Source organism: Aedes albopictus, chromosome 2 (genome assembly GCF_035046485.1).
Source record: "Aedes albopictus strain Foshan chromosome 2, AalbF5, whole genome shotgun sequence".
NCBI classification, from domain to species: Eukaryota; Metazoa; Arthropoda; class Insecta; order Diptera; family Culicidae; genus Aedes; species Aedes albopictus.
In genome coordinates, this window is record NC_085137.1 from 69744110 (window position 1) to 69766305 (window position 22196).

Below are 22196 nucleotides of genomic sequence, written 5' to 3' on the forward strand. Positions count from 1 at the left end.
TATCTGTCATCATTTGTGTCCACTCTGTTCAAGAAATTTAGTCACGTTGATGTTCATTAGACCTCAGAGTGCTACGAGCAACTCGATATTGTGAAAGTTGGGCATTCCGTGAAATACAAATGGCCTCCAATACAATTGAAATTGGGGTTACAATATCTACATACTGTATCATCAAATATTCGTGGAATGTAGTCTGTATTACAATATCTACATTAGACTGGGTCAACAAAGTCGATTTTTTGGAACAAAGCTTTTTCGATTCATTTTAGCGTCCAAAGTAACTGTGCAAAATTTGGGAGCGATTGGTTGCTTCCCCGTATTCCGCATTGCGATTGAAAATTGTATGGAAATTAATATGGGAAAACGTGTTTTTTTTGCATTTTTCTCATAAATTTAATTTTTTTGTCTAAAACAATCTAACCAATGACGATAAAGTATAGCCTAGGAAATGCCGAAAAACTTTGCCAAAGACCGCAAAGTGATCCGACACTTGTGAAAAAAGTTATAACCTACAGATTGCCCGGTGGTGCTTAACATGTAACATGTAAAGGAATAACATCAATAATAAAATCTCAATTTTTGGCCTAAGTTACCAGGCGAATAACTTTTTTCACAAGTGTCGGATCACTTTGCGGTCTTCGGCAAAGTTTTTCGGCATATCCTAGGCTATACTTTAACGTCATTAGTTACATGGCAGTGGGTTAATCTACATACTGTATCATCAAATATTCGTGGAATGTAGTCCACACTGCTGATGGCACCCCAGTGCACAACTATAATGCTTTTGGTACATTCATGGGATGTTCCAGGCTTTCCAAACTATTCTGGAATTAGGACCTTCAAGGTCTACAGGTTCTACTCTTGTTTCTCTTCACTCTATTGGCATAACTCTTTCACTATTGTGCCTGTTTCACCTCATAATATTACGATTATCTCAATGTATTGCTATTTTGGTGTACACTGGCGTACAAATGGACCCAATGTATATTGAAGTATGGGTCGCAATATCTGTAAAGCTTAGGATATTTTTATTATAACGAATGCTCGCGGAATATAATCTACGCCATTCATAAAACCTCAGAGTGCAGTTCTGATAACTTAGCAACATTCATTTGGTGATTAAGATCATCCAAACTGTTCTGGAATTAAGACCATCAAGCTACTATTGTATCTCTTTACTTTATCGATGTAATGCTTTCACGAATATTTCTGTTGTATATCATGATATTTTCAGTATCTCTTTGCGTTATTTGTGCAACAACTGGCAAGATCTTTATGGTATTTTGAAGAGTCGGAAACTACTCAAGAATTCCTCAAGAAACACCAGACAGTTTCTCAGAAATTTCTTCATGAACTATTCTGGAATTCGTCTGGAATTACTTCAAGAACCTTTCAAATTCGTAGGAGTTCCCCGGGAATAACTCCGGGGGTTCCCCGAGAATTCCATGGAAGTTCCCCGACGATTCCTCGGGAGTCGTCCGAGAATTTCTCCAGCAGTTCCCGGTAATTTTCCCAAGAGTTTCCCCAGGAAGTTCTCCTGGGATTCCTCCAGGAATTTTCACAAGAATTACTCCCAATAACCCCTCCAGCGATTCCTCGAGAAATATCTGCAGGAATTCCATCACAAATACCCCCTGGGAAACCTTCACGGAATCCTCCATGGATTCCTTCATGAACTCATCCAGGAATTCATGTAGGTATTCCTCCATGAATTCCTGCAGAGCTTCTTCAGAAATTCGTCCAGGAGTTCCTCCAAAAAATAATCCAGGGATTTCTTCAGGAATTCCTCCAGGGATTCCTCCAGAGTTTCCTGCAGGAATTCTTCCAGGGATTACTCCAGGAATTCCTCTAGGGAATTTCTCCGGGTAATTTTCCCGGGTAATTTCTCCAGAAACTCCTTCAGGACTTCCTCAAGGAATACCTCCGGGAATTTTTCCAGGAATAACTGCTAATTGTGGAAACGACCGACTGATAGGCCGAATTTATCCCTGTACATTTGACTTTTCGGTCCGGAAAATTATGAGCGGGGTGATTCTATTACATCCAACGTTTCGGCCTTTGGTTTGGGCCTTCTTCAGGGAGGTTATAGGGGTACCGCTACTTGTTTGTCGCCGGTTGCTTGGCGTAGAGTTGTCGGGTTTGGTAGATTAAGTCATGTGTTGCCTATTTGTGGGTAGATGGTGAGGGTGTAGTTTTCTAAATTCGGATTCACCACTGCAACAAACCGGCGACAAACAAGTAGCGGTACCCCTATAACCTCCCTGAAGAAGGCTCAAACCAAGGGCCGAAACGTCGAATGTAATAGAATCACCCCGCTCATAATTTTCCGGACGGAAAATCCAATTGTAGAAGGAAAAAATCTGAATAACTGCTAGTTCACCTAAGAATTCATCAAGGATTCCTTCAGAAATTCCTCCACGGTGTCCTCCAGAAATTCCTCCAGGGGTTCCTCCAGGAAATCATCCACAAATTTATCCAGGAATTCCTGCATCAATTCCAACAGGGGTTCTTCCAGGAATTCCTCACAGGGATTCCTCCTGAAATTACTTCAGGAATTCTATCAGTCTTCTTCAAGGAACTCCTCCAGGAATTCATCCATAAATTCATCAAGGATTTCCTGCAGCAATTCCAACAGAGGATCTTCCAGGAATTCCTCACAGGGATCCCTCCAGAAATTGTTCCAGGAATTCTAACAGTCTTCCTCAAGAAATTCCTCCAAGAATTACTCCATGGATTCCTTCAGAAATTTCTCCAGAATATACTCCAGGATATATTCCAGAAATTCCTCCAGCAAATACTCCAGGAATTCCTTCAGGAATTACTCCAGCATTTCCTCCAGGAATTACTCTACAGGAATTCCTCTAGTAGTTGTTCCGGGAAATACTCCAAAGATTCCTACAAGAAATATTTCAGGAAATCCTCCAGGAATTATTCCAGTAATTCCTTCAAGAATAACTGCAGGAATTCCCACAGGTATTGCTGTAGGAATTACCACAGGATTCCTCCAGAAATTCCTCTAAGAAATATTCCAGAAATTACTCCAGAAATTCCTCCAGGAATTGCTCCAGAAATTCCTCCAGGAATAACTCCAGGAATTGCTCCGGGAAATGCTCTAAGAATTCTTCGCCTGGATTCTCCAGCAATTTTATTGGGAATTCCGCCAGGAATCCTCAAGGAAATCCTTCGAAAATTCCTCTAAGAATTGACCCAGGAACTTCTATAAAAATTACTTCACAAATTACTACATGAGTTCTTACAGAAAATACTCTTGGAATTCAACCAGGATTTTCTCCAGAAATTTCTTCAAGAAATTCTTGAAGAAATTCCTGGAAGTGTTCTTGTAGGAATTCTTGGAGGAATTACTGAAAGAATTCTTCAAGGAATTCCTAGAAAGGTTATTGTTGGATTTCCTGAAAGAAGTCCTGGAGGTATTCCTGAAGGAATTCTTGGAAGAGATTGTTGGAGGAATTCTTGGTGGATGTCTTGGAGGAATTCCTGGGGGATTTTTTGGAGGATTTCCTGAAGGAACCTGGTGACCCCTAGAAATCATATATTTCATCATACCTTTTTAACGGGATTTTTTAGATTTTTTGCGTCTTCTACAAAGTTGTTTGGAATGTAAAAATACATGTTTTTGCTGAACATCGAAAAACGCTAGCTTTTGAAATAAGAAAGTTATTTACAAATTACTGATTTTTATAGGGTAACTTTGAACTCGTGTTACTTTTTTCGGCGCAAAATGGCGCAGAGAACCGTTTCGAATAATGAAACAACTATATTTTTACTATATGAAAATGGCTTAAACTTTTGTATGCAAGTGTATTCTTTATGTGTCATGGTAAATATACAAACAATTATCAAATATTGAAATAATTTAATAACTTCTTAATTTAAAGAGATAGAATGTCGCAATGTTCAGCAAAATTATGTATTCTTGTATGCTCAAAAACTTTTTACAACATGAAAAATTTTTAGAAAATCTTGGTAAAAAGCTATGATTATTTTAACGAATTATTAAGAAAAGCATATTAAAAAATCACTCAGAAATTGATTTTTATTATAACTTTTAATCCATAACTTTTACATTATTTGCATGTTCTGCAAAGTTGTTGAGCATATAAAAATACACAATTTTGCTGAACATTGCGACATTCTATCTCGTCAAATGAAGAAGTTATTAAATAATTTCAATATTTGATCATTCTTTGTTTATTTACCATAACACATAAAGAATACACTTGTATACAAAAGTTTAAGCCATTTTGATATAGTAGAAATATAGTTGTTCCATTATTCAAAACGGTTCTCTGCACCATTTTGCGCCGAAAGCAGTTAGACGAGATCGAAGTTACTCTATAAATATCAGTAATTTGTAAATAACTTTGTAATTTTAAAAGCTAGCGTTTTTCAATGTTCAGCAAAAACATGTATTTTTACATTCCAAACAACTTCGTAGAAGACGCAAAAAATCTAAAAAATCTCGTTAAAAAGTTATGATAAAATATATGATTTCTAGGGGTCATGCACATACAACGCAATATATCTCCTAAAGTATGAGATTCAGCATTATGGCGTCCTTGACAAAATTGTTCAAAATTGCATTTTGCACAACTTTGCCGAAGACATCAAACATCTATCTGCATTTTTCGAAAAAATATTTTTTTCATCTCACTTATAGGTGGATTGATCATTCAACTCTTTATGTCAAAAGAAGCGCCTTGTGTAATGTACAAACTTCTCCGAAGAAACTATATCGCTAAAATCATCGGTTGAAACGTTATTAAAAAAGCGCACGAAATCGGCAAAATAAAACACTGTGTGGTGGATTCCTGTAGACATTTCTGGAGGAATTTCTGAAGGATTTCCAGGAAGAGTTCCTGATGATATTTATTGAAAAATCCGTGGAGGTATTCCTAGAGGAATTTATGAAGGAGTCCCTGGCCAAATTCATGGGGAGATTCTTGGATGAATTTTTGATAGAAGTATTGGAGCAGGTCTTGGAAAAATTCTTATGAGGTCCTGTAAAAATGCTTGGAAGAATTTCTGGGGAAATTCCTGAACGGATTCTTGGAGGAATTCCCGAAAGAGATTCTTGTTGGAATTCTTGAAAGAAGTCTTGAAGGTATTCCTGAAGGAATTCTGGGAAGGTAATGCAGGAAGGGATTGTTGCTCTTGGTGGATGTGTTGGAGGAACTCCTGGGAGAATTCTTGGAGGATTTCCTGAAGGCATCTTTGGAGGAATTCCTGGGGAATCCCCAGAAGTATTGGAGCAGGTCTTGGAAAAATTGGACAGGAAATTGGAAAAGTTCCTGTAGGAATGCTTGGAAGAATTTCTGGAGAAATTCCTGAACGGATTCTTGGAGGTATTCTTAACTGAAGTTTTGAAGGAATATCTGGAGAAATTCTCGGAAAAATTCCTGGAGGAAGTTTTGGAGAAATTTTTGGAGGAATTCTTCGAGAAATTCCTGGTGGGATTCTTGGAGAATCCCTGGAGTTGTCCCAGAAATATAATCTTGAGGAATTTCTGGTGGTTTCTTGAAGAATTTTGGAAGTATTCGTGAAGGAATTTTTGGAAGAATTTTTGGATAAATTCTTTCATAAAAAAATCCCTGGAAGTATTTCTGGCCAAATTTCTGGAAGGATTTTGGAAAGGATTATTGGAAGAAGTCTAAGAAGGACCCCTGGTGAAATTTTTGGAGAAATTCCTGTAGGATTTTTTGGAGGAATTCCTGGAGGGATTCTTAAAAGAATTCTAGGTAGATATTTTGGAGGAATTCTGGGATAAAATCTTGGACAAATACCTTGAGGAATCCTTGGAGGAATTCCTGGAGTAATTCTTGGGAAAGATTTTAAGTGGAATTCCTGAAGGACTTCCTGAAATTTCTGGGGAATTTTTGGTGGATTTCCTGGTGGAATTTCAAGAAATTATTACGGAATTTCTGAAGGACTTCCTGGAGTAATTCCTGGAGTAATTTCAGGAGGAGTTTTTGGCGTAATTCCTTGACATATTTTTGGAGGAATTTTCGGACGAATTCTTAGAGTAGTCCCAGGAGAATTTTCTTGAGGAATTTCTAACGGTTTCCTGAAGGATCCTGGAGGTATTCATAAAGGAATTTCTGAAGGAATTCTTGAAAAAAAATCTTTAATTCCTGGAATTCCTGGAAGAGTTCTTCAAGGAATTCGTGAAGAAGTTCCTGGAGGGAGTTAGTGGAAGATGCTGCAGCACATACGCACTGGACACTTCGAAGGATGTTTATGGGTGAGCTCGTTCCATTTTATCATAATAATTAATGCTCAAGGATGTATAAAATTCTGCTCTGGTTTTTGTGTTTTTATCTAACAAATATTGAAAAGTTCGTCACGTCATGTGTCGGCGCTAGTTTTCAATGCACAATCAGTTGATAATAAATATTTTTCTTTCATTTTTTGCATTTACACAAAAATTTGAATGGTTCGTCATCTTCGGTGTCGACATTTGTAATATTTTAGTCAAAATGAATAAAGGTTTTGACTCAAGTAAAGGTTGCATGAATCACATTACTTACCAAAGTGAGTCCAAATCATGTGACTCTCCCCCTCCCCACTAACAAAAACTCCTTCCCGTGACAGTCGTGGAGAAGAGATGAGGTGATCTCGGTCTCTAGTAGCAACGTACGTCACACTAACATTCCTTTCCCTCCTCGATGACCGTAAGGACGTGGCCGGCGCCGTTATTGACTAATAAAGTCTGGAATTCTCGAACTGTGCACATTGAGAGCGGTAGCTACTCCCAAGCTCCGTTTGTTGGTTCCTTGTGCAATTTCGATTGTTCTGGTCGATCACGGAGTAGCAACTACGAATTGTACGGTCATCTATGCTCATGCTCATGCTCATGCTCAATTCGTGAAGAAGTTCCTGGAGGATTTCCTGAAGTAATTTCTGTAGGAATTCCGTTGAAAATTTCTTCATGAGGAGGAAGCCTGCAAATAATCTCGAATGAATCCCTGGATTAATTTCTGGAGAAATTCTTGGAGGAATTCCTGTAGAAATTCGTATTTTTTTGTACTTTTGTACTTTTGTATTTTTGTACTTTTGTACTTTTGTATTTTTGTAGTTTTGTACTTTTGTACTTTTGTGCTTTTGTGCTTTTGTACTTTTGTACTTTTGTACTTTTGTACTTTTGTACTTTTGTACTTTTGTACTTTTGTACTTTTGTACTTTTGTACTTTTGTACTTTTGTACTTTTGTACTTTTGTACTTTTGTACTTTTGTACTTTTGTACTTTTGTACTTTTGTACTTTTGTACTTTTGTACTTTTGTACTTTTGTACTTTTGTACTTTTGTACTTTTGTACTTTTGTACTTTTGTACTTTTGTACTTTTGTACTTTTGTACTTTTGTACTTTTGTACTTTTGTACTTTTGTACTTTTGTACTTTTGTACTTTTGTACTTTTGTACTTTTGTACTTTTGTACTTTTGTACTTTTGTACTTTTGTACTTTTGTACTTTTGTACTTTTGTACTTTTGTACTTTTGTACTTTTGTACTTTTGTACTTTTGTACTTTTGTACTTTTGTACTTTTGTACTTTTGTACTTTTGTACTTTTGTACTTTTGTACTTTTGTACTTTTGTACTTTTGTACTTTTGTACTTTTGTACTTTTGTACTTTTGTACTTTTGTACTTTTGTACTTTTGTACTTTTGTACTTTTGTACTTTTGTACTTTTGTACTTTTGTACTTTTGTACTTTTGTACTTTTGTACTTTTGTACTTTTGTACTTTTGTACTTTTGTACTTTTGTACTTTTGTACTTTTTTGTACTTTTTTGTACTTTTGTACTTTTGTACTTTTGTACTTTTGTACTTTTGTACTTTTGTACTTTTGTACTTTTGTACTTTTGTACTTTTGTACTTTTGTACTTTTGTACTTTTGTACTTTTGTACTTTTGTACTTTTGTACTTTTGTACTTTTGTACTTTTGTACTTTTGTACTTTTGTACTTTTGTACTTTTGTGCTTTTGTACTTTTGTACTTTTGTACTTTTGTACTTTTGTATTTTGTACTTTTGTACTTTTGTACTTTTGTGTTTTGTTCTTTTGTATTTTTGTATTTAAGGTATCTTCACTAAAGCGGTCACTAAACAATAAAGCTCTCAGGTTCTGTAGCACAAAAAGAAAAGGAGGATACATATGTACAGAGGTACATCAACAGCTCGCTTCCCGCTCAGTAGGATTGGAGCACATTTTTTCTAAAACCTCAATCCACTTTTAAACGCCACACATCATTCCGTTACTCAAGCGCGCCACCGGGAACGTGTGAAAACGTCATAAAATGCATATGATGATAGGTATACCAAGTGTTTGTTAGATTAGAAGCGCACTATATCGCGACAAGCACCTGTTCGATTTGCTTTCAACCGCACGAAACACCACCCTCACCTATCGCCGGCGAAGGTCGTTGACTCTTCGTAAGCTAGGTCAAGCCCACCACCCTGTTGTTAGAAGCAGAGGGCTACTTTGGAAAGTATTCGCAGCTAGCCTATAAATGTATCACAGTCGCCGCGAGAATATCTATAAGTACATTCTATTGCGGTTGTGCTCATGTCGTCCACCCAGTTATAGAACGAGTGTCACCCAGCTTGCTAGAAATGGTAATTTCCAGTGGAAAATTACACAACATGGTTGGCCTTACATCGCCGGTCACGAGCAGGATATAAATATAAAGTGCAAGCAGTCGAGTGACTTAATAAAGCTGCAATCCAATCCCATCTATAATCAATGCCGATTAAATTGTCCGGTGAAGTGAGCGGATAATATCTGTATACACCTAGGGTAGAACGCGAGTCCCAGTTGGGGTAGGTTTTTCTTTTAATCAAGAGAGCCGTTAGATTTACATATCCATTTAGCAGCTTGAAGTGGCTATGTTGGACTGATTGCCAGGGAGGAAGTCTTGATATGTGTCTAGGAACAGTGTCCTCACTGGAACCTAAAATCTTTTTAAATCAATTCTCAGTAGTCTTGTAGAGTGTTGAAAATTTTACAATAACTAAGGTAAAATTCAAAAGTGTAAGTACATCCCTGAAGCCAGTCCAAGTAAGGGGTCCTCTGCTTTGCGCACGACTAGTTATGTAGCTTAGGTAAATTGTGTCCTCCAACATCTGCGCGCAAACCAACAAGCCGGCGCGACGACGCCGGTTTGCACCGTTTTGAAGTTCAACGTCACGGTGAGCGTGTGCTGTTTTACTGAACCGGTTTGTTTCTACGATGGTTTATTACTTTTCTAGCGGGGAGAAGGTAATGATTCTAATTCATTTACTTCTTATGCGGTCGCTACATTTCTCGGAGAAATAGAAAGGGGTTGCTGTGTTTTCACTAGAAAAACAGTTGACGTTGAGAATTACCCGTTATCGTCGTTGGGGATGAAAATGGGTCAAAATATTCGAAGTCGATTTTTAAATAAAATGTCAATTGACAGACAACAATCTCTGATGCATCAACTAGATGATCACTAGTTCACATGTTCAAAACATTTTTGATGGTGTACTTCTATAAAACATCACTAAGACGATTTTTTTAGAATTGATTAACTATAAGTTTATTCATTCAAGTTTAACAAAACATTCAACAAAAATTATTTTTGCTAAAAATCTGATTAAGTATCAAGACAGTATTTAAATGTTTGTGTTTTTCCGTTTTGGTCATGTACAAGTTATACAAAAAAAAATCCTGAGCAATTAAAGGGTCGATTACAAATATGGGTTATTCTGGCGAAAAAAAAACTATTTGGATTATACATCTGTTGGAAATATTATACAGCACCAACCTATGAAGAATGCTTTATTTCAATGAAAGAGTAATGTCGAAGACTGAAATGGGAATCCTCCAAATTGAATCAACTCACCTGATATTTTTTGGAGCTTGGTGCAAAGCTGAAAGCTAGTTATTTAACCCAGATCGATATCACTGAAAAAAAGAGAAAAAAAGATTATTATGATTTATTTTTTTCTAAATTTAAATTAAAAAAAATAGTGGCATACAAAGAAGATAACATTGAAATCAAATGAGGGGGAAGTAATTTCTCCGAACATATAAACAAAAAGTATCAGCGTCGCTTTGCAAGCAAATGTTAGTTTTCTTTGTTAGAATCTTCTGGTGAAGAACTTCTTAGAAAAAATACAACACATGGGCGGATCTAGGAAAAACAGTAATAAGGGCCACAAAATCTCAGCTTATTGGACGCAGTGGCTCCAACAGGAGAGGAAAAAAGGAGCACTCCAAAAAATCATAACTTGACCATAAATCAACAAACAATGTTCTTGCTCGAACCAGAAGCCAAAAATCTGACCTTGGCCAGACTCATAGTCGTAACCAGCGATATGAGTTCACAAGGGGCAAAGGAATTAAGTTCCCAAATCAGTATACATAACTAATATTCCTTAATCATTTCTCAGTCATCGAATCAAAAATTAATCTTTCTATTCTATCTGTGTAAGAATATGGGAGTATATATTTATTACTAGCAGTCCCGGCAAACGTTGTCTTGCCAAGCAGGTTTGGTGGTTTGACAACTATTGAGTTCATAACATCACCGCACTCTTAGATCGCTTTCATTTCGATCGTGTTGATTTTCTTCCCAGCTCATGAAAATTAGTGCTTCATAACTTTTTTTACTTTTCTAGTGAATTTTCGTAACTTTTTATACATATAAACACAGCCACCACGAATACGAATCGAACCGTGCAAGCGTCATGCTGATCGGTCCACCCGTTCTTGACTTTTGTTGCCTCAAAGGGACTTAAAACTCATTTTTATATATTTACTAGCTGTCCCGGCAAACGCCTGCCTACTGTGTTTTTTGACGTGCAGCTCAATAGGGACATTCCCCGCAAAGTCATTTGTATGGCAGCCCCCTGTTCCCGAGACCGGAGAGATCTCACACCAAGCTAAGAACCTTCCTCGGCCCCGACAGCACCCACATACAAAATTTCACACCGATCGGTCCAGTAGTTTCCGATTCCATAGCGGTCAGACAGACAGACAGACAGACAGACAGACAGACAGACAGACAGACAGACAGAAATTCATTTATATATATATAGATTATATAACGGTAGACAATTTTTTACCCCCTTCTCCCTCCGTAACGTTTTATTTGTATAAAGCGGTCTTCTCACTTTACCGATTTCTTTCTAACAATATCTATGGCGTGCTTCTCATTAGCCCGGCCGGGGCTCGACCGAGCCCCGGCACGGAGTGATGTGAAACACGCCATAGTAATCCCATGTAAGAAATCGATGACCGGGGCACGGCCGGGGCCCGGCACGGTCCCTGTCCGGTGTAATGGGAATAGCCCTTAATAATCCTAAGATGTTTGTATGGGCCGTAACGCTCTCCTCCTAAGACTTTACATAATTTGTGGACGGTGCCCTAGGTATAGTCATAGCCAGAAAAAGTCGAAGGGGCGTGGAGAAGAGAGGAAAGCTTTCTAGAAATTTGACCTAGCAAACTTTCTTTCACGATTGAAATCTTCAGATCATGTACTTAGGCCGTTACAAATATTTATTTCACTTTTTGTCCCACCATGCTGTGGCTGGTCGAGGGGGGAGGATAAAAATAATAAAGCATTTATTCTGAAAAATAATAAAAACTCATTGGATTTGTTAAACAATTTTCAGCAAGACCCGATATTTTCATAAATATTTTTTTATCTGCCCCCTCAAAATGCAAAATCCAGCCAAAAATTTTTGAAGGGGGGGGGGGGGAGACAAAAAATCAAAATTAAATTTGTATCAGCCTTATAAAAAACCACAAGTCATCAATCTACAATTAAGCGACAAGTTATCAACTTTCTTTTACAAATATGTAAAAAGTTAGGAATCTTGCTTTAATCAGAAAAATATCCCACATGATCGTAGCCGATAATATGTGTTCACTAGGAGCAGGAATAGTTCATTCTCAAATCAGTAAACGTAACATTTTTCAACTACCAAACACATGTAAATCTTTAGGACTTTGCAAGAAAAAAGGTTAGTTTCTGAGATGTCCAAACATAAATCTACGTAGTTTGTGGACAGCGCTTAAGCAAAGCAAAGCAAAGATAACCATACACATCGTAGTTGCTACTCCGTGATTGACCAGAACAATCGAAGTTGCACAGAGAATCAATTAATGTGAAAGCTTGGGATTAGCCAACCATTCTCAATGTGTACAATTCGAGATCTCAATATTTTCAAGTCAATAACGGTGCCGGCCACATCCTTATGGTCATCGGGAAAGGGAAGGAATGTTAGTTCGACAACCGTTGCTACTAGAAACCGTGTAATCCGCAGCACCCCCACATTTCGCATTCGCGCCCCCATCACCTTCACCTGAAAATTCCGCCACAAAAAAATTTCTCGTTCAACTTTGATTTCACATTTCACACTCGCACTGCCATTGCCCTGGGGCTGTTCATAAACCACGTAGACTCTTTGGGGAGGGGGGGGGAGGCCAAAGTCTACGCTCCATACAAATTTCAAAATTTTTATATGGACAAAAGTCTACGAGGGGGGTGGGGGGTGTGTATGAGATAGCCAAATTTTGGTCTACGTGGTTTATGAACAGCCCCCTACAGAGAAAACCGGCTGATCCACGAAAAGTTTTGCGCGATTCTGATCCCGGATTTCGCACTCGTGCTTCCATCGCCCTACCGAGAAAATCGACAAACATTTTTGTTGAATAAGAGTGGAACAAACCACTCTTAATCAAACTTTAGCTTTAGAAACTGTTATTCAGCTTATTCTGTTCCTGGGGTTGATCGTTTACTTAACCATGAAAACTGACTTTTACACGAAAGTTGATTCCGCATTCAAATTCGCGCCCCCAGAAAACCAAAAAAAAAACCACCGTCAAACGAAAATAGTCGCGCGCTTCTCACAGTATTGAACTTGGAATATACAGAGAATAAACTTTCAAGCTTAGATAGCTATTTACGAATTATGTATTTTACAAAGTGTAGTCCCATGTGTTACCTGGGATCGACGGCCGTTGAGGTAATTTTGACTGTTGCGAGCTGCAATTACTTTCTTCTATCATTTTTATCGCTTCAATATTAGATCAGCACCAGAGCTACAAGATTAATTTGCAGAAATTACCAGACTCCATGAGTCCTCATGTAAACGCAGTGACGAAATTACCCCAACTTCTTCTAGGATGTAAAGAAGAAAATCGGAATGATCTCATCCAGTTCCATGTCGTCGGATGACCGCAACCACTCCTTGACTCTTTCAATTTTCTGCAACAATTGGCTACCTTTTTCCTCCAAACAATGCAACCCGATCGAAATCCCCAACGCAACTGCCCCAAACAGCTTAGTTTGTGGACAGCGTTTTATGTAATAAACTTCATTGAAATGACACAACACTTAGACGGAGCTGAGAAAATCAGTAATAAGGGTAACTCGTGTAAATTCGTTTTAAATTTTCGAAATCTTGTTATAACGACGAAAATTGTTTCCGTTGTGGGCAGTGTGAAGCACTAAGCCGAATTCTTTTGAGCAGATCGCAAACTCCAATCTGTGGGTGTGAATACACTGCTAAAAGCTGGAATTTATTGCACGATTATTCCAAGAAGAGTTTACATTTCTTCAGATCTGTGATAATCTAAGAATTCAGCGGCATACGTGGGACCGCGCACAACTTGCGAAAGGAGCGTCCGTTTTGGGCCGTCTTTGTTTTGTTCTGTTAGTTTTCAACCAAGGAAGCTTTAACAGCAAAAAGTTACATAAGCCACTGAGAAATTTTTACCAAAGAATTTTTCAGAGGTTTCTTGGGAGTTCTCTGTAGAGATTCCATTGCAAGTTTCTCAAGATATTTCAATGATAATTGCTTAAGAGAATCTTTGGCAACGAATTCCTTTTATAGATAACTCCCGCATGAATTCCATTTTTACAGGAATCATTGGGAAGTTTTTCAAGGAATTAACTGAAGAAATAAGACATTCTTTAAGGAATTCATCCGAGGATTTCATCGGAAATTTCCCTGGATGTTTAACAATATGTTTTTTCCAGAGACTTCCAGAGTAGGAAATTGACACATCAAATTGCCCCGAACTTTGAAAACTTTAGCATTGTTGCCGAATTTTATGCGGAATTCATCAATGGCTACCTAAAATCCAAGATGACGGCCCGAAATTGGAGATGAAGGTTGTTTTAAGAAGTTTAGGCTCTTAAACCATGTATTATGGGTATATTTGGTATGTTGATGTCCAGAGCCAAAAAATAACGACCAGAATATGCAAGATGGCAGCCCCACATCCAAGATGGTGGCCCAAAATTCGAGATGGCAGCCGTTTTGAGGAGTTTTAGGTTCTAAAACCTTGCAATATGGGTATATTTGGCATAGAGAAGATGTCCGAAGATCATAAAGGGTGACCAGAATATGTATACTAGATGGTGGCACAAAATACAAAATGGCGGCTCAAAGTTCAAGATGGCGGTTGTTTTAAGGAGTTTTAGGCTCTTAAGCCATGCAATTTGGGTATATTTGGTATAGAGAAGATGTCCAGAGTCCAGAAATGGTGACCAGAATACCCAAGATGGCAGCCTAAAATCCAAGATGGTGGCTCAAAATTCAAGATGGCAGCTGTTTTAAGAAGTTTTAGGATTTTTTTTTTGATTTTATTACCGACACTTTACACTAGCTGTGCATTCGTGTCAAAACAAAAATACAATAAAAGTTATTAATTACATTTCACTATTAAGATCGATTACAATACTTTGCAATTAATTTGTCCTGCCGCTTTGAACGTTTACCGAATTTCAATAACCACCCGTCGACGTCGTCTCTCGTTGGATCCGGGCCTGAGTCATAATCTGTATCAGTATCCACAGTGTTCATTGTTTCCCGTTCGTCATCGTTGTCGTCGTTGTTGGTCTCACACAGCGTATCACTCTGGTTTGGTGGAGCTGTACCCAAGAAACAATTATTATTTTAAGAAAGGTTTCTCAAACCATTGTTATTAAACCATATGTGGAATAATATTTGGTTTACTGGAACTGAAACTTTAAAAAAAAACTTTTATAAAAAACCAAACGTACACTCAATTACGAACTTAAGACCAATTAGCCTTCTACCTACAATCTCGAAAGTTTTCGAGAAACTCTTAAAAATCCAAATATCGGAATATATTCACAGAATGAACTACATCCATTGCTTTCAATCTGGTTTTAGAAGTCATCACAGTACCGAAACAGCTTTATTAAAAGTACACGATGACATCGCTAAGTCAATTGATAAAAAAGGTATTACCATTTTACTGTTGATCGATTTTTCAAAAGCGTTTGACCGAGTGGTACACAGTAAGTTGATAAATAAGCTAATTTCTTTATACAACTTTTCAAACAATGCTGCTAAACTTATAAGTAGTTACTTAGGTCAACGTAGTCAAGCTGTATTTTGCAATGGTAGGTTGTCTGAATTTAGACCAACAATTTCCGGTGTTCCTCAGGGGTCGGTCCTTGGGACACTTCTTTTTTCCCTTTTTATCAATGATTTACCAGCTGTGTTGGATTTTTGTTCAATTCATCTTTTTGCTGACGATGTGCAAATTTATATATGTACTGATGAAAATATTGATCTATCTTCCGCGCGTGATTGTATGAACCATGATCTCCACAAACTGATGAAATGGTCCAAGGATAATTTGCTTCCTATTAATCCGGAAAAAACTAAGGCGATGCTAATATCCAGGCAAAAAATGCCCCCTCAACCTCCTCGAATTCTGCTTGATGGTGTAGCAGTTCAATTTGTGGATCGTGCCAACAATCTAGGGATCATATTTCAAAATAATTTAGAATGGGATGCTCACGTTAATAGGCAGTGTTCTAAAATCTACGGTTCTTTGAAACGACTGAATTTGACAACTAGACACTGTGATTCTGGTACAAAACTAAAATTATTTAAGTCTTTAATCCTACCTCATTTTATTTACGGTGACTTCATCTACACTAATGCGTTGGTTGGTTCCATTGATAAGCTTAGAGTTGCACTAAACGCTTGCATTCGTTATGTATATAACCTGTCTCGGTTCTCACACGTTTCACACCTGCAAAAAAATCTAGTCGGATGCTCGTTTGTAAATTTTTATAGATACAGATCATGTATGAATTTATTTAGAATAATTCAAACATCTTCTCCTGCTTATCTTTTCGAAAAACTCGTACCTCTTAGGGGCACACGCACAAAAAGTTACAGGGTGCCTCAACACAGCTCATCATATTACAGTCAATCGTTCTTCGTTAGAGGCATTGTCAGCTGGAATAGTTTGCCAACTTCAATTAAGGTAGAGAATACAATATCAAGCTTTAAGAGGGATCTCTTGCACAACTTACAGTAGACGGAAACATGCAGGTAGAGAGAACACGTAGTTTAGATGATGAAAATACATTGTTCTGAGAATAACATCATATTGTAACGATAAATAAGATAAATGTCTTAAGTTACAGCAATTCAATAAAAAAAAAAAAACTGAAACTTTTGTTCAACTCTTGTTAGCCCAGAAATGGAGAATCTGTTCAACAACGACCGTTGTATAAGCATTGAGAAATGCATGTTTTTTCAATGATTGTTCCTTGGTTATGCAACTGTTGTTCAACGTCAAAATCATCAGCTATATACAAAAATATTAGAAGCTTTTCTTCAACGTTGATTAAACAAAGTTGTATGATGTTTTTTTTGTATAATCGTCTAATAAAGATCATGGAAACCATTTTTACCAATTAGCTGCTAAGTTCATAAAAACAAGATTTCTACAACAATCATTCCATCACAATACAATCAAAACATGGATATCATGTCTATTTAAAGATTTGATAGAACAAATGCTGCAAACATGTTTGTTAAACGTTTCTTCAATATAACTGTACAAAATTGGAAAAAATAAATTGCCATTTTTCATTTTTTTACATATATTTAACTTGAAACAATTTTAAATTACTTACAGCTGTGCTTTTTAATTACATGTTTATGGAAAACTTTCAACAATGACAAGACTCGAACTCGGGACCTACTGCTTCACTGTCGTCTGCATCTGCTCTGCTCCAATCCGGGATACAAGATTTGAAAAAAATAGCAGTATTTAAATATTAGGTCGACGACGTTTCCTTTCATGCGTTGAATAAACATCGCTTGAGTAATATTATTCGACTAATTGTCTAGATCAACATTAAAGCTGATCAATGTTTGATTAATCATTTTTTTTTTCTATTCGTTTATTTAAGGCTCAATTGTTTTATACAAAACTCTACGGAGCCAATGGTCATGTAAAACAAATGTTATTACAAAATAATCATTTCAATGGAATCAATAACGAGTCCTACGGGCGACTTTTACTTTCGGTCCTGAACTAGAACCGGAACAAGAAGCCGCATACTGGGTACGTCGTTGAAAAGCCTCTGGGTTCCTCATAGCATCTTGGATTGCTCTTGCGACCTCCTCCAATGTTTCAATACCTTCTTTCCGCCTTTTTTCCTTTTCAGAATCAGCTGCTGTCCCATGAACGACCAACTCCTCTTCCTCCGCTTGAAGTTCTTCCGTGTTCTCCTCTTCTTCGTCTTCTTCCTCCAAAACTTCGATAACTTCACCATCCGATAATGCTGGAAAGTCCCGCTCTACTAAAATTGTTTCCTTTTCCGACATGATATCCGCGTAAGAACTAGGTGTAGCATTCGCTTCCTTATTGTGCCGAGTTTTTCGCTTTGGACAAGATTCTTTCCGATGTCCGACTTCATGACATTGAAAACAGGTATCCTTCAATCCGTCATAGAAAATCTTTGCTTTTTTATTAGCAACATCGATTGTTGGTGGGATGGAAGTGTGCCGCGCGCGAGGAAGGACGCAACAAAATTTTCGTGCAGTGTTTAGGTCGTGCTGCTGTCATCTTTTTTGAAGCAATTTGGCCGACGGCCACTCAAAAATTGTAATTTTTCAAACATTGATTTAAAAAAAGTAAATATGATTATGTGGAGTGTGGAGTGTACGTTTGTGCCAGTTTGAAGCAGATTTTGCAATGGACTTGCAGCCTATAAGCACTACATTTCCGATAGATGTGAATGTGCGAGAAGGGTTTTTTTTGTTGTACGGGTGCAACCCGGCATCGGAAGTAACTGTTAGTTTAGAAGATGTCTGCCCGGAAGAGTGGATCGAGGGTTTCTTATTGTTTGATTCGGATTGTGCATTGGAGGCCGGAACCATAAATAGTGGTTGAAGTGTGACTCAGGGAGTGCAAGCGCAAATACGTGAGTAGCAGCTTGAAGGTCCGAAACAAACTTCGAGGTAACTCACGTAGACCGGTCATCAGCTGATGGGCAGATGGGTTTAGCAACTCAAGCAATAGCGAGCCAACAGGATTTATGTGGTCTATCCGCAGTGTAACGAAGTTTAAATTTGGTGAGATAAGGTGGTTTGTATACTTATAATTAGTTGATGCTATTTCAAGTCAATTCAGGTAAATGAAAATAATGTTTCTACAAATTACTAATTTGATGAGTTTGTTCTGATGTGAAGTTGTCTGCAACTCGTTATAATTATATGGATATTTTCGATACTATTTATCATATTTTTTTTATCGTTTTGGGAAGGGATCATTACACTTTTTCTCGTTTCAGAGAGCGAGTAATGGCGCTTAAGCCTAGGCATAAGGGCCAGGATACAGAGTAAATACCTGTGTTCCATCCCAGGAAACTAAGGACCAAGGGGTGATATTAACCTTCTTAGCATCATCACCCCCACCGATTTTCAAGGTTTTTTTTTTGCTTTTTAAAAGGCTGAGTGGTTGGTACGAGATGTCCCCACTCTATAGCTTTCTATGTAAAACCTATAACGCTGCACAGTAGGCCTGGCCGCTTTAATGCTTGTAATGCATTTCTTATGTACTGCAAGTATTAATAATGACAAGAAAAATGGTAGAATTAGTCGGTTCTATTATTTTCCAGGATTCTTTCAATGAATGGCTGTGTATGTGTAGACTAGACTAGACTAGACTAGCAACATCGATTGTTGGTGGGATGTTTCTTTCCACCTCCATGTGCACTACTCGAACCTCATTGTACATGTGATCGAGGCCACACTCCGGTGGGAATTTCTCCCGGGTGATGCGTTCAACCCTTCCAAATTTTCCAAGTGCCAACGACAAATCGTTATCGGGCAATTCCGGTGGCAAGTCGAACACCCTCACGTATCGCATAATTACACCCGCGATCGACATTCGGACGTCTACCGACCTACCGCTTTCATAAATGAACCGACATGGTTCTATGTTTTTCCTTAAAGCGTCCTGCATAGCCTCCTGCGATGTAAACTTTATGAAGCGATCGTTCTTCTGCCGTTCTATATGTTGTTTCCACCATCATCAGATCTGTGTCCAGCCGTTTTAAAAATTTCGCAATTTCAATCCATGCCGGGCGAGGACTACCGGCTGGGAAACGAAACTGCACAGTGTTCACTATCATTTCGCTCATGACGGATGGTTGCTGTTTTTTGGTACAGAAAGCAACACCGAGAAACGTATATAATGTGAACGACCGGGTACAAAGCGCGCTCGAAAACTGGGTTCTATACAGCCCAAGCTGTTGACAATGGAACACGCGAAGAGCACATTTGCCTACGTCTGCACCGGACGGCGGTAGCGAAAAAACTGATTTGATTAATCATTACCGCAACGTTTGTTCATGCTTATAAACCTTTTAGCAAAGTTTGTTCATCTGCAGTGCTACTGGAGCTTAACAGTAGCTGTGTGTAGCTGATGTTGTTGTTTTGCAAAATTGCCAGCTGTCAAACACTTTTTAACCATTTTGAACATCCAGTGAATTGAGCTGTGTTTAAATAGTTTTTAACATTTTTCGTATCGGAAGTGTGTGATTTCAGTGAAAAGCATGGAAAAAAAAGTGGATCTCGAGCCTAATGAAAACAGTGTTCAATCCGCGTCGTGTCATGCAGAAGAAACGAGCCACTGGGAAACTTTTTGCCGATGGTAGTTAGAGGGGCTTCAGCTGCCGTTTTTGAAGCTCAGTGGTTTCGCTATCGTTCATCATTGTAGTTTTAAAGGTAAGTTGTGATGTTTTAAGAGTGTTCGGTAAATAATTATTTGCTGCTGCAACTCTCTTGGTTAATGTTTAATCCAGTGCGGGCTTAAAAACAGTGATCAGATTTATAATTGTGAACATGGCGAACAATGACTATGAAGTGATACTATTACACTACTAATCAGCAACTGAACAAAAATGACTAAGCAAGTATTATTAAACTATACTTACAGTGGAACAAGTAGTCCACTGAGAATCATATGTGGAACAACGACATCTAATGAGTTAGAAGCAGCTTCTCTTCTAACATTGTAACAACATTATTATGCTATTGACGGTAATTCCTTAACAACTTTCTTTAAACTTTTGTTCGACTAGTTATTAAATTAACATCTATATGATGAACAAAAGTTCTATTTTAACCGTTTGTAATGTTCGTTCGTCACTTTGATCAACGCACGCTCTTGTTCAACTGTCGGCGCTTTTGTAGAATGTTTATTAAACTGGCATGCTTATTAATGGTTCTGAATTGTTACTTGGGTAGAAGCTTTTTTTCGCGGAGGAGAACGTACTTCCATTTGACTCAGCTGGCAAGCGTTTCGTTTCGGCTGTTGTTGACTGGAGATGCATTGTTTCTCTTCGATTGTGAGGTCCATCTTCATCGGGTTGTCAGCTACATCGTTTGTAGGTTGTCGTTTTCGTTGGTCGCATGGTTGAAATACCGTTTGGATGTTTTGTTTTTCTTTTGCTGCAGCTTCCGAGCATTTTTTGTTTGGATGTGCCTTCCTTTCACACTGCCTACAGTTCTAGGATTTAAAACCACGCAATTTAGGTATATTTAATAAGAAGAAAGATGTCTGGAGTTCAAAAATGGTGACCAGAAGATGGCAGCTCAAAATGCAAGATGGCGGCCAACAGTACGAGATAGAAGCTGGCTTAAGGATTTTTAGGTTCTAAAACAATGCAATATGGGTATATTTGGCATGGGGACCAAAATATCCAAGAAGGTGGCCCGAAATTCAATAAGACAGCGGTTTTAAGGAGTTTTGGGTTCTGAAACCATGCAGTAGGGTTGTGGACGCATTTTGGCCCGGGGCAGGTATTTTGGCCCACCCTGGGAATTTTATGAATTTTATCATATAATCTCAACAAAACCTTGTTGTGCAAATGTTTATTGGAAATTCGAATAATATGTTTCAAAGATTACAATAATAATTTGCTCAGATTTTGTAGATACATATTATATGATAAAATTATTAAAATTCCCAAGATGGGCCAAAATACCAGCCCCGGACCAAAATACGTCCACTACCCTATGATTTGGTTTGATTAGTTGAAAAAATGACGACCATGATATCCAAGATGGCGGCGCAAAATGCAAGATGGCGACTGTTTAGAAGTTTTAGACTGCGGAGCGGACCTGGTTGGATGGTTAGAACACGTGACTATCACGCCGAGGACCTGGAATCGAATCCCACTCCCAACAAACTCACAAAATGTGGGTTCTTCCTTCGGAAGGGAAGTAAAGCGTGGGTCCCGAGATGAACTAGCCCAGGGCTAAAAATCTCGTTAATACAGATAAAAAAAAAGTTTAAGACTCTAAAGTCATGCAGTGGTAAGGAGAAAGGAAAGAGTCCAAAAATGACGACCGGAGTATCCAAGATCGCGGCCTAAATATCCAAAATGGTGACTGATTTGAAAAATTTTAAGCTCCAGTACCATGTAAAATGGGTGCACAGTAATGTTCCGATTTTATCATTGTTTTTGCGCAATAGACCTAATTTTTTAAATAATTTTCTTACATTTGAAAATAACTCTCCCTACTCTTCTTCAACAGGAATATTCATAGCGCGATTTGTAGCACTAAAACTATTGAAATGCTATACAATGTCAAAAAAAAAAAATAAAAAGTTCAAAAGTTATGATAGAAAAATCCAAGATGTTAACTCAAAATTCAAGATAGTGGTGTACAATTTTACACATACACATACGAATCAAATGTATATTGCGTGAATATGAAAAATGCTGCCTTTTTGTATGTTTTGCTTTTTGTTAAAGTCTAGTGGACAAAGCTGGACTGTATAAAATACCTAAACGGCTGCAGCTCCAATAAACAGAAACACATGCGATTTAACAATTGACCAAAGCCTGACGTACTCTA

The 22196-nt window shown here is 37.9% G+C and overlaps 1 protein-coding gene across 2 annotated transcripts in view; it reads right to left on the bottom strand.

The window, feature by feature from the left end:
- LOC109431003 (alpha-tocopherol transfer protein-like) overlaps positions 1–22196 on the bottom strand; it is a 111820-nt gene that overhangs the window by 54694 nt on the left and 34930 nt on the right. Inside the window, exon 2 of one of the 2 annotated variants that reach the window (XM_029871472.2) lies at positions 9878–9939. The exons of the other annotated variant lie outside the window; for it this stretch is intronic. The gene's annotated coding sequence lies outside the window, so the exon portion shown is untranslated. The remainder of the gene's footprint in view (positions 1–9877; positions 9940–22196) is intronic. 2 annotated transcript variants of the gene reach the window in all.